The sequence below is a fragment of the Vicugna pacos genome, chromosome 5, assembly GCF_048564905.1.
Source record: "Vicugna pacos chromosome 5, VicPac4, whole genome shotgun sequence".
NCBI lineage: Eukaryota > Metazoa > Chordata > Mammalia > Artiodactyla > Camelidae > Vicugna > Vicugna pacos.
Genome location: NC_132991.1, coordinates 91,089,988 through 91,103,589, shown reverse-complemented (window position 1 = coordinate 91,103,589; position 13,602 = coordinate 91,089,988).

Below are 13,602 nucleotides of genomic sequence, written 5' to 3'. Positions count from 1 at the left end.
TGTATTAAAGACTGCCCTTGGGACCAACTCCTGTGCCAGGAAGGGTGGGGGACAGAAGCAATAGTGGGCAGAGGGCTGAGCCGCAATTCAAGTCCAGCAACAGCCTCAGCAGACCTGTGGGGTCCTTCAGAGCTGCCCCAGGCTGGGCCAGGATGCCGCGACAGTCAGTCCTGAGCCTGGGCCGTCCTGGTGGGTGTGCCCTCGGGGGAGGCAGCCCTCTGTGACTGAAGCAACCTCTGGAGGAGCCAAGGGCTGGAGGCATCTGCTGGAAGCACTCCCAGCAGCTGAGACGCCAAGCCCTTACTTGAGGAGATTACGTGGCCCATTACAGCGTCCAACACGGCTTCTGGGACTCGACACTGTTTTTGGAGTATTCATCCATGGTTTCCACTATGGCTAGTTCAGCCGTCTACACTGCAATAGAATCCACTATTGGACGAATATGCCGCAATGCGTTTATCCACTCTCCTGTTGACTGACGTCACAGGGTTTGTGTTAGGAGATGACTTGTGTTCCCCCCACAAAATCCACAGGTTGAATTCCTAACCCCCAGCACCTCCAAGGGTGGCCATATTTGGAGATAAGGCCTTTGAGAAGGTAATTAAGTTAAAGTGAGGTCATGAGGGTGGGACCTAGTCCCGCAGGAGTTGGTCTTTATAGGAGTAGATTAGGACACAGACCCATGGGGATGACTCTATGGAGTCAAAGGGGAAAGACATCATTTGCAAGCCAAGATGAGAGCCTCAGAAGAAACCAACCCTGCCCACACCTTGTTCTCACAGCCTGCAGAACTGTGAGGAGGTGAACTTCTGCGGGTTAAGCCACCGGGCCCGTGGTCCCTTGTTCTGACAGCCGTAATGAACTACTGCCACTGGGCTCTACTCGGAGGCTGCTACTGGCATGCTCTCCTGTGCTCCTCGGTGCACCTGTTCCCGAGCTTCTCTGGGGTATGTAAACTTCTCCAGGGTGTAGACCCCTTAGATGGGAGGAGGATGGTTGGCTGCAAGTGCGTAGATAATGCCCAAGGGTTTTCCAAAGCAGCTGAGCTAATTTACATTTTTATCAGCAAGGTATTCGAGTTCCAGTTGCTTCACGTCCTTGCCAGCACTTGGTGTTATCACCAGACCTCAAAATTTTTACCAGCCAGATGGTGTGTAATGGTATCTTATTGTGGTTTTAGTTTGTATTCCCCTGACTATGAATGATACAGGGCACCTTGTCACATGTTTACTGGCCAGTCAGGGTTCCACTGTTGAGACGGGGAACACTGTTCCAGTCTTCGCCCCGTTTTCTATTGTGCTGTCTGTCTTCTTCTTATTGATTGGTTCATACTGACCTGGAACATACATATGTTACTGATACACATTCTGATGTATTCAAAAGAATATATTCTTTTGTTTTGCTTGCAGATGTCTTTCTTTGTTTCTTTACTTCAGGTTGTCTTTTAACGAATAGTTCTTAATTTTTAAAGAAGTCAAGTGTATCCATTTCTTTTTCCAGTTAATACTTTTGGGCTTTTATTTGTTTGTCTGGGTTGTTTTTTTTTTTTTTTTGACCTCTTCTTTGCCCCTCTTTTTTTTAATTGAAGTACGGTCAGTTACAATGTGTCGATTTCTGGTGTACAGCACAATGTTCCAGTCATGCATATACATACATATGTTCGCTTTCTTATTCTTTTTCATTAAAGGTTATTACAAGATATTGAATATAGTTCCCTGTGCTATGCAGAAGAAATTTGTTTTTTAATCTATTTTCATATATAGTGGCTAATATTTATAAATCTCCAACTACGGTTAATATTTTTTATGTTTGGCTTCAGAAACCCTTCTGCTACTCCTGCCCCACTCCCTACCACTTTCCCCACCCAGCTCTGCTTCTCTCTGAGTGGTGCCCTCACTCTTCCCTACTGCAGGTGGCTTCCTAGAGGCCATAAGGAGAGAGCCCTGGGGACTAGTGAGCTCCAGACAGCTTTTGGGAGCTGGCAAATCCAGAAGAAAAGGGCTTCCTTCTCCCAGCATCTTTAGATAAAATCTCTGAGAGGAATCTCCTTGGTCCATCTTAAGCCACACCCTCACTTCTGCAGCAGAGGAGGTCCGGCCATATGAGTGACAGCCCCATCAGAATGGCGCTTTGTTCTAGTGGGTAACAGGTTTCCATCACCTGCTGAGCCTTGGGATTAGTACCATGGAGCTCTCTGGAGCACAAAGATGTGGTCCTTGTCCATAAGGCACTCACAGCCTTGTGGATAGATGAAGTTGACACTCCTGAGGCATTTAGGAAGCAAATTCTTACTGAGTGTGAGCCCACATCAAACACTGTTCCAGCAGGTACAAGCAGCACTGCCTGCTTCTACTTGGAGATCCCACTTCAGACAAATAATGATAAATGAGATGGAATTATTACTTATAAGATCACAAGTAGATACCCTTTCAAGGCCAGTGATGAGTCCTGGTTTAAAATACAGATTCCTTTGTTACCTGTCATGATGATCTATCTAGAACAGCATCAGACAGAACATTCTACAGCAATGGGTTGTCCCTTATCTGCTCTGTCCAACATGGCGGCCACTGGCCTCATGTGACAATGGAGCACTTGAAACGTGGCTGGTGTGACTGAGTAACTGAAATTTGAATTGAATTTTATTTTAACTCATTTACATTGTAATTTTAATACCCACATGGCTATGTGCAGGAGCACTGGACAGCTCATGTGGAGAACATGGCCAAGAACCAGGCAAGAAGCAAAACTGACCCCTCAGTCACCAAAACAGGCATTGCAATATATAATATATAACACAGAGAAACTGCTCTACCTGTAAAAACTTCCTCAGACTCTCATGGAGATTGTGAAAAATCTATGTATGATTATTTTTGACACAGTTCTAATAAGTTTTGTTATATGTTCTCCAGTCCATCAAAAAAAGGAAAGTTGCATATTAAAAACGGGAAATAGCAATCAACATGCTAACAAGAAAAAAAATTAAAGCATCTAGGGAAGAGACAAAAAGTGAATATTTAAAAAATATTCCATGGGGGGAGGGTATAGATCAAGTGGTAGAAGGTGTGCTTAGCACACACGAGGTCCTGGGTTCAAGCCCCAGTACTTCCTCAAAGAATAAATAAATAAATAAACCTAATTATCTCCCCTCATCAGAAAAAAAAAACCCACAAAAAAACAAAAAAGAAATGTTTAAACAATATTCCTTATGTTGTATTCTGCAGAACATCAAGGTGTTATAATTCTGAGATGTGGCCAATATGCTAATCTGTCTTGAAGATGTAATTGGCATACAAACGCTCTGACAATCTTGTAAAGAAAATTGTTCAACTTAGTTTAAACCAGAGTTTCCAACCAGAAAACTTTTTTAAAGATCTTGCAAAATAAGTTTCCCATGAAACAGAGTTTGGGAAATGCTAACGTAGACTTATCATTCAAAAGAACTATGCAGGAGACATTTATTATATGTTAAACATGTTTCAGATATCACAGAAGCTTTACCAGAAAGTTTTACCAATTTGCTAAATAAATAATCCTCGTGTTATTTATGTGGTTTCAAAATACACACACATACACACACACACACAAGATGGAAACTTTCCAATTTACTCTACCGAGCAAAAGTTGCTAAGAAAACAAAACTCTGAACAAGATAGGAAAAGAAATCACAGATCAAGCTCACTTAACAACGATCAATGAAAATAAAACCCTGCAGCAAGAGAAGGACCAAAGCTCTTTGACCAAATGAAGTGTGTTCTGGGATAATTTAACGCTGGGAAATTAATGATGTTAATTTATAATTAGACGGGCAAGGTGATAAACACCACCATCGTACTGACGGATGCCAGAATGGCAGTTGATGAAATTAAAGATAAAAATTTTAAGTAAATTGGAGGGTAGTGGGTCAGGCAGAAGGGAGTGAGGAAATGTCAATAGAATAAAAAGAATTATCTGGTCTGCCAAGAGCATACACCCTGCTCCCTGATTTTAGAGGATGCTGTGCTGTGCTGCCCAGAGCCCTGAGGCCCAGGACTCACCAGGGCTGCCTCATGACTTTCCTGAGCCCTAAATAATGTTGCCTGTGTGGACCTCTCCCTCCATTAAAAAAAAAAAATATATATATATATATATATTTATATATATATATATATATATTTTATATATATATATATATATATTTTATATATATATATATATATACTAAAAATTATATTATTATGACTGTGTTGCTATAGGGATTAATATTATCCAGGCTGGGCTATCTCCATTTCTTTTCTTCTGATCAGAAAAGAAATGAAAACATTTTCATGACGCTAAAAGTATAGCATCTGCACCCTCCGCCCTCCTGTGCAGATGGAGAAGGGAAATGCCAAGCGGCTGGGCGTGCAGGGATGGCTTCAGCTATGGAGGGTAATCTGGCCCAAGGTCAGGCCCCTTCCTGAGGCACAGATCCAACGACTGATCAGTGTAGACGTGGAAAGCCCTGGCCATCTTGGTCCAACATAGGACAATCTGAAGAGCCATCCAGCACAGAGGCCCTGTGGGGCTGGCCGAGGTTGCCATCAGGTCTACATCATAGCCGACTCCTCCCTCTGCCCACTCCCTTTTCCATCCCCTGCCTTCCACAGGGGTTGATCCTAAGTCCATCCCCAAATAAACATCCTGCGTTAAACTGCATCTCAGAGCACTCTTCCTAGAAAACCAGCCTGAGACAGCAGCACATTACGAAGGAGATCATGCAGCACATGTCCATGTTCACGCAGCTCAAAAAACAGGCCAAAACAAACTTACTGTGCAGGGATGCGTTCACGTGCTGCAGAACGAGCGCAGAATGAGGGTGTTGCTATCGTAAAGTCAGAACAGGGGTCACTTAAGTGGGAGGGGGCACACGGTGGGTTCCTGGGGTCTGGCTTTGTCCCATTTCTTGATCTCCGTGGGGCTCCATCCCAGGGGTGTTTGCTTTTGACTACTCTTTCAGCTGTACCTGGATGCTTTATGCAGTGCTCTGTGATAATAACCCTCACATTAAAAATGGGAAAGATTTAACCAAAAAGAAAATGTACTTATTAGAACCATTTTTGTCACTGTTATTATTTCAATGGCAGCACTTTCTGTTGTTCTGTCCCCTCCAATAACCGGGAAGAAGGAAGGTTGTCCCTATAATTATAACGTGTGGCTGCAGCTGTGTGGTAACTGTCCGCAACTATTGTCACCCGTGTTTCCCCATAGGTGGAATTGTAGGTAAGGTCAGTGTAGGTAGGTGGTGATAAGGGCTTTTTAGGGGGCTCTGATGAAGTCATGGCTCCCCTCTTGCCCTGCAGCAGGTCTAATTGCTTCCTCGAATGATGAAACCAGGTCCCCTGGGATCTGCTCTTCCCAGCAATGGGATGTCTGAGCCCAACTTCCAGGATGTCAGTTTCACATCAAATGACCCTCTCTGTGACATTAATAGACAGTCTTCCCTTCCTGCAACTTGCATTCAATTAAAGAATAGACATCAAGATGGATATAATATTCCCCCACCAGTGGGGCTGGAGCTGAACCTCATCTCTCCAACAGAACAGCCGTTGAGGGAATGCAACGCAACGCAACACTGCAGCTTACAATGTCCTCCCCGTAATTTTCAAAGCCATCAGGAAAGTTAGTAAAAGCCTTCTGCTCTGATGAGGAGGAAAAGCCACAGCCTGAAGGCAGCACTCCCTGCTTGCAGCTGTTTCAGAGCTGTGGCAAAAGAGTGTGACGCATCAGAGCTCTCTGGGGCAAAATGATCCATTAGGCTCCATCCGCAACTCGGTAGGTGTCCCGTAAGAGCCAGGACAGAAAGTACAAAGCAGACACCTGGAGAACGCAAAAGTGTTGCCCTCCAAAAAGACGACAAGGAAAGTAATTTAGCTCAAGTCTCTGTACCAGAGCCATTTAGAGACCTCTGCCCTCTTATTTGCACTAATACTTATTTGGTTTCCATGTGGCTTTTTAAAACTATAAAGCTAGATTCTTCTCTAAAATAAGTTAGTAGTTCCCGGCCTCAGCAAAACCACGAGATTTGGGATGTTCCTTAGAAAATGGTGTCTCCACCCAGCTTTCTTCCCTCTCTGCGTCCCTGGGACAGGCCTACTGCTCTCACTGCCACTCACGGCAGGGGGTGTGATTTAGAAGGAGCCCCTCTTCTGTCTGCTCTCCAGCCCCCCACCTGCATGGTTAGGAATTCATATTCTTAGAAACCATTATACTTTATGCCAAGCATGGTGCCAGATGCTCTTACCTAGCTTGTTTTATTTAATCTCCATAACTCCATGATGTAGATACTATTCCCATGTTATAGCTGACATAACTGAAGCTCAAACCAATTGCCCCAGGTAGCCTTGGTTATAAATTGCAAAATTGGGACTTCAAGGCCATTCATCTCTCTCCTTTTTGGAGATGATCAGCAGATACAATATATGTAAATCACTTAGCACAGTCTCTGCTCAGTGAATAGTGTTATTGTTATTACTAAAGTTATTACTGCAGGAAGTGAAATGCCCCAGGATCCATCTGCCCATCCCCTTACATCTTCTAAAACAGAGTCATCCTATCTGAACCATCCATGAGGCCCACTGGTTCTCTGAGAAGAGCATATAATGAGCACATGAGAAAATGGAACTACCAATTGACCCAGCAATGCCACTCCTGTGCATATATCCGAAAAAACCAAAAATACTAATTGAAAAAGATACACATACACCAGTGTTTTGCATATCCTATTCAGCAAAAGAAAAAAATCTCGGCTATAATAAGCAAGACATGTGAAATACAGAAGACAAGAAAACAAGTGAGAATTCCTTAAAAAAAAAAGAAAAAATCTAAATTTTGTGTGTTTTATAATAATGTTAAGAAATAATTGTGATGAGTGAGAGAGACGGAAATAATTCTTATTTCTTGCAAGAAATAACCTTACAAGCAATGGTATCAGTGGTTGGACATATAAAGATAAGGATGGTTGGAAGAAGAAGTAACATTATTAACAAAAAGTTCATTTTGAATAAGGATTGGATGCACTAAAACTTTTCAAAATACAGAACAGATTGTAGCCAAGACATGGAAACATCCAAAATGTCCATCAACAGATGACTGGATAAAGAAGATGTGGTGTATATGTATACACATATTATATATATATATATACGTGTGTGTGTGTGTGTATGTATATACATATATATATATACATACACACACACACACATATATATATATATATATATATATATATATATATATATATATATATATAATGGAATACTACTTGGCCATAAAATGAATAAAATAGTGCCACTTGCAGCAACATGGATGGACCAGAGATTGTCATTCTAAGTGAAGAAAGCAAGAAAGAGAAAGAAAATTGCCATGTGATATCACTCATATGTGGAATCTTTAAAAAAGGACACAAATGAACTTATCTACAAAAGAAGAAACAGACTCACAGTCATAGAGAACAAACTTATGGTTACCAGGGGATAAGGGGATGAGAAGGGATAAACTGGAAATTTTAAATTTGCACCTCTTGGGAAATGATGGAAATGTTAGTTATCTTGATTGTGGTGGTGGTTTCATTGATGTATACATCTGTCAAAATTCATCAAAGTGTACCTCCGAAATACATGTAGTTTACTGTACAGGAACCATACCACAATAAAGATGTTTTTTAAAAAACAGAACAGATTATCTTCTGTCGTTTTCAAACATACCCCAGTAAACCATGGGAAGCAAGAAGAAACTGTGATGGGCTGATGAAAGAAGAAAGGGGAGATGTGATCCTAGAACATTTCTAAGGTAGCTAATGTTAAGTATTTAGCAAATTATCAATTAACCTGGTGCTTCTTTTAAAATTATTCACACCTAGGAATGGAGAAGAGCTGATTCTTGGATATATCAGAGAAGGACATCCTGAAAGTTCCAGATCCATAAATAATGGGGTTGATTAAAAACAGGTCATCCAAATCAATCTAATTGCCTTCTATTTTTAATGTAAATTCTTTCATTGATTTTTAAAATGGATAGCCCATTAGAACACATTAATCATGACCCTAAGAGTGTATTTGTACTGCAAAAAGCCTAAGGTGAAGAATAAAAAGCAATTTCCCACCACATGAAACTGAGGTGGGAACACATCAAAGAGACCTGGAGCCCTACTTTCCCCAGGAAAATCATTTCTGGGTAAAAGCTGGGAGGTGAGGTACCATCATGATAAAATATACAAGGAGTTTGAGAAGGTTTGGAGCAACGTGTGTCTTATTTGGATAAATGATCTCTGATTTTGTAGAGCCAAGGTGAAAACACATGATTGGTTCTGCTTGTTTTTTTATTACATGAGTAATTCACACTCATAATTGCAGAATACATCTTCTTTCTGGAAAATGTAGCTAAGAAAAATATTTAAAATAATCCACAATACCATCATCCAAGAGATAACACTGGAAACATTTTGATAAATACATACTCAAAAATTTAAAACATGCAATGTATATATTTTAAATGCAGATATACAATGCATGTTTGTTAACTTTTCTACTAAAATAATCATATACATTTTAGATGGCAATGAATAAGTTCTCAAAAATTGTAGTTAATGGAACAGATGCAGATAGAACATCCTTCTAGCATTGGTCGTTATAAATAGTGCTTCACTGAAGGTTCTACAGCTTAAACATGAAAACAAATATATGTACATATAGGTAAGATTGAAACATTATACTGCACACCAGAAATTGACACATTGAAACTGACTACACTTCAGTAAAAAAGCAAACAAAATTTTTTTAAGATTTTACTGCTCAATCTTTGCTACCTTCTTAATTATTTAGGCTGGTTTTCAAAGAGTAGAGTGATTAAATCAAAGAATAAACATGTTTTGAAGGCTCTATTATACTTGCCACCAAATTGATCTCAGGACATACTGTATAAATTAATGTTCTCCCAAAGTATGAGAAAGTATTCACTTCATATTCTCACCAATATTTTTATTGCTCTTTGTCTTTAATAATTTGATAGTTCAAAATGGTGATTCAAAGTTTTAAATTTGGTTTTGAGGCAGAACATTTTGTGTGTTTATGGGCCTTTTCTGCTCCATCATTTGTTGATTGCCATTATGAACTTTGTCCTTTTCTATTTCGGGGTTTTTGTGTTCCTCTTTATATTTTAATATTATTAGCAATTTATAATATATAATGGAGCTATTCTTCCCATTTTGTTATTTGCCTATTAAATTTGTCATAGGTGTTTTTTCTAAGAAAAATTTTCAATTCTATGGATTAACATTCTTTTAAAATATATTTATCTTTATATCTTTTGTCTTGGAAAGGCTTTCCTGACCCCTTTACAATACTGAAGTCATCATGAGTAATATAAAGTGTCTTCATTTTATATACTACATAAATAATATAAAAATGCAGCACCTCTTTAAGTCAAATATCCTAATGATAATATAAAAAAGAAAGAGTAAGGCAGCTTATAATAAAATAACATAAATTTCTGAATAGAAATACTTAAGCTCAAATACTGTAAAAAAAAAAAGCATGAAAGAAAATGAAAAGCCAAGCTTAAGAAAAAATACAAGAAAATGAAATATCTGAGGTACTGCTGATCACCATAATTAAAAACGTGTATGCGGATGCACCCTAGACTGTAAAGCTAGCATTAAGTCTCAGGAGACCGTACTTACACAAACGTGATGAAGGAAAGAGAACTTAAGGAAGAATAAGACAATGAGGCAACTTGTGGACTGTCAAAGTGGAGAAAATTAGGGAGATTGGTATTTGTCCAAATGAGTCAGACATTATTTTTAGAGTCATGTCCAAGAATTTCCTTATGTTGTGTCATGGTACAGGCTAATGATGTAACCCAGACTTGCAATCTTACCAAGCTCTGCATCGTTAGTAACAGAATGAAAGACCTGGAGCCGTATCTCTTCATAGGAGATGGAGAACAGAGAATGGTCTGGGAAAAGAAGCCAGAACTCAGGAAGATGCACTCCGTGGTGAGTTACTGGGTGTCATACGGAAGTTGCATGTCGAATTAGAACCAGTAACTCAAAAGTAAATTATTTCAATATTGAATTTTCATGACAAAAAAGAGCTTGTTGTTATATTACAAAACTGTTTTAATGATTGTTAATATGTAGATTGGAAATAGTATAAAACAATTTAAAGCACCTTTTATTAATACAATTTAGTGAGATCCCTGCATTTCATGTGTGTCCACGAAGAGCATATGAAAGTAAATGAATTAAACTTTCAATTCAAGAAGTGAAGATAAAACAAATGAACATAAGTAAAAGGAAGAAATAAAGATAAGCCAAGAAATTTAGGAAAAAAATGTGTAGGGTAGATCAAGAAACATTGAGCAATAGTTCTTTTAAAAGTGCAGTAAAACAAATAAGTTTCCAGAATATAAATAAGAAAAAAATTTTTAATTAATTTTTTAAAGAAAAACAGTATGGAGTTTTCCTAAAATTTTTAAAACTACCATATGATTCAGAAATTCTACTGCTAGGTATTTATTCTAAGCAAACAGAAATACTAACTCAAAAAGATATTGCACCCCAATGCTCATTGTGACGTTACTTACAACAGCCAAGACATGGAAGCAACCTAAGTGTCCATCTATGGATGAATGGATAAAGAAAATGTGATGGATGAACCCTGAGGATATTATGCTAAACAAAATAAGTCAGACAGAGAAAGACAAACATCATATGATTTTACTTACATGTGGAACCAAAAAAAATACAGAGAACAGATTGGTGGTTGCCAGAGGTGGGCGGGGGGATATGGGTGAAGGGGGTCCAAAGGTAGAAACTGCCAGATATAAAATAAATAAGTCATGGGGATGTAATACACAGCAGGACAACTATAGTTAATAATACTATACTGTGTATTTTAAAGTTGCTAAGAGAGTAAATCTTAAAAGTTCTCATCACAAGGAAAAAATCTGTAACTATGTGTGGTGACAGAGGCTAACTAGACTTACTGTAGTGATCTTTTCTCAATATATACAAATATGGAATCTAATATTAAGTTGTGTGCCTGAAACTAACATAGTGTTATATGTCAGTTATATCTCAATTTCAGGAAGGGACAGAGAATACATGGATAAATCACACTAGAAGTTAAGTGGAAGCCATAATTACAGATATAATGAAGATGTTGAAATCAAGTCTATGTGCCCAATGCACAGGGAGCCCAAACAAACTGAAACGTTGAAGTTTAGAGCAGAGGAAGGTTTAATCCTGGGCCAAGAAAGGAGAACCCAAATTCCGCAATGGCTTTCAGGGAAGAGTTTTTAAAGGCAATGTTTGAGGTGAGGGTTACAGGAGTACATAAGTTTTTCCTGATTAGTTGATGGTGAGGTAACTGGAGTGGTGTCCCAGGAATCTTAATCATCAAACTTCTGGTTCTAACCAGCTTGGGATCTCAGCATGTAGGCACCGTCATCCACCTGGGGGAGAGGAGGGCCTTAGTTCCTGCAGAACAACTCAAAGACACGTGTCAGATTGTTTTGTTACCTCTGGAGGAGGGGGAACTAGGGCTCTCTTCCAATGCTGAACTGTTTGTTTCTCAATTGCCTTTCCTTTGTTCCTGTATTCTCTAACTTCCCTAATTAGTAACTGCTTGAGTCTCCTCTTTGGAACCAAGGGAAGGCCTAGAAGCAGAAAGCCTTTTTCTACAAACAAGAAACAGCGGACACAGAGGGGCTTTTTTACCCAGGAGGGCCCCACAGGGCTCTGCTCAGTTTCAATCCCCCCTTTCCTTTGATACGCTTCAATCCTGAGGGGAACAAGGGCAGGACCAGAAAGGGAATAAAGTTTTGGACAGAGAAGTTAATCATAAGCTCAGCAGGGGAACTTGCTTTTAGGGAGACTTGGCTTCAAAGATGAGAATGTAAGAGAATGCTGAAATAAGACTTCATACATATAAACACACACACACACACACAAACACATACGCACACACACACACACACACACACGCAGGCACACAAAGCAAGCAGCAAATATGTTCCAATGTTTCATCTCCAAACCAAAAGGTCTAAGGATCTTATACAAAGACCTAGGTCTAATTACTTTAAACAAAGACCTGTGTGGTTATTAATCCTGGGATAGCAAGAATGCAGGAATGAGAGCTCAGTGAAACTAGTTCGAACTCAGATCACTGTTGAGGCAGACTTACCTGACAGCAGAAAAGGACAGACAGAGTCTGAAAACAAGGGGCCCAGTGAGTGCACCTGTTGGTCTGAGGATGACCCAGAATGCTTCCAAGTGAGGACCCTCGAAACAACCTCAGTAGAAACTCCAGAAGCGGTCATAGAACGTGACCACCCTCAATAACTGAACCAAACTGTGTGTGTTGCTGTTGGCTCTGTATTGTACCAGCTGTATGCGAGCAGGTGTGGAGCCAGGTGTGTCTTACCTGGATAAATAATTCTGTAGATAAAAACATAACAGTTGGTTCTGCTGGGCTTTTTATTATATGAGTAATGCACGCTCATAATTGCAGAGTACATGTTCATCCTAGAAAATGCAGCTAAGGAAAACTATTTAAAACTACTTAAAAAATATTTAAAAGACCCCATAATCCCATTAACCAGAAATAACACTGGAAACATTCTGATATATACATACTGAAATTTTTAAAACATATAATGTATATGTTTAAAGGCAGGTATATTTTACATAAGTTTGTAAGCTCCAAAAGGTAATATTTTAGATGCCATTAAATACAGTTATTCAAAATTGCTGTTAAGTGGAGCACAGTTATGGATCCACCACCATTTACTCAACTATCCTTCTAGTACTGGACTTTAGAAACAGTGCTTCACTAAAGATCTTACAGCTAAATCCTTGCCAACAACCTTAATTAGGATAGAGCTTGAAAAGTAGACTCATTAAATCAAAGAATAAACACATTTTGTGAGCTTTGACTGACACCTTTTGGAAAGTCAATTTGTCGTTGGCTATTTACAGCCTCTTTGCTTCCATCAGCCTTGGAACAACAGAGGAGAGTAAACCCTTTTCTTGGCAGCCTAATGGATGGGGCTTGATGCTTGCGGTTGATCATTCATCTGGGAGCGACATTTTCATTGTTACATAGCCGCTTCTATGTTAACGCCGGGACCAGCCAAAAGCTGTGCTTCTCCAACCACAGAAATGTCCCAGGAGGTGACATTTCCACACCTTTCCAACATAAAATTATGTGCACGGTTTCTGGTATCTCCACAAAAAAAGAAGAAAAGAAAAAAATTATGTACAAGGAAACCCTTTGCAGAATAAATCCCCATTTACTACATAAAATTTTATAAAATTCAGGCACATTTTATGAGAACTGACATAGAATTACTCCAGTGAGAATTAGTTCCTATGTACATAAATATAATTCTAACAGCACTTCAAGGGGTGAAAATTCTAGTCAGACTGGCAGAGGGCGCTGTGCAGGTACAGCCAGAGGTATAGATGCTGCAGCAGAGCTGAGCATCCCCCCATCTCTGCCGGCTTCCAAAACACCAGGAGACTCCGAGGTGAGGCACCCAGCCAATTCTGCTGCCAAGGGAGGAGCTGACTTGCGATCCTTCCCT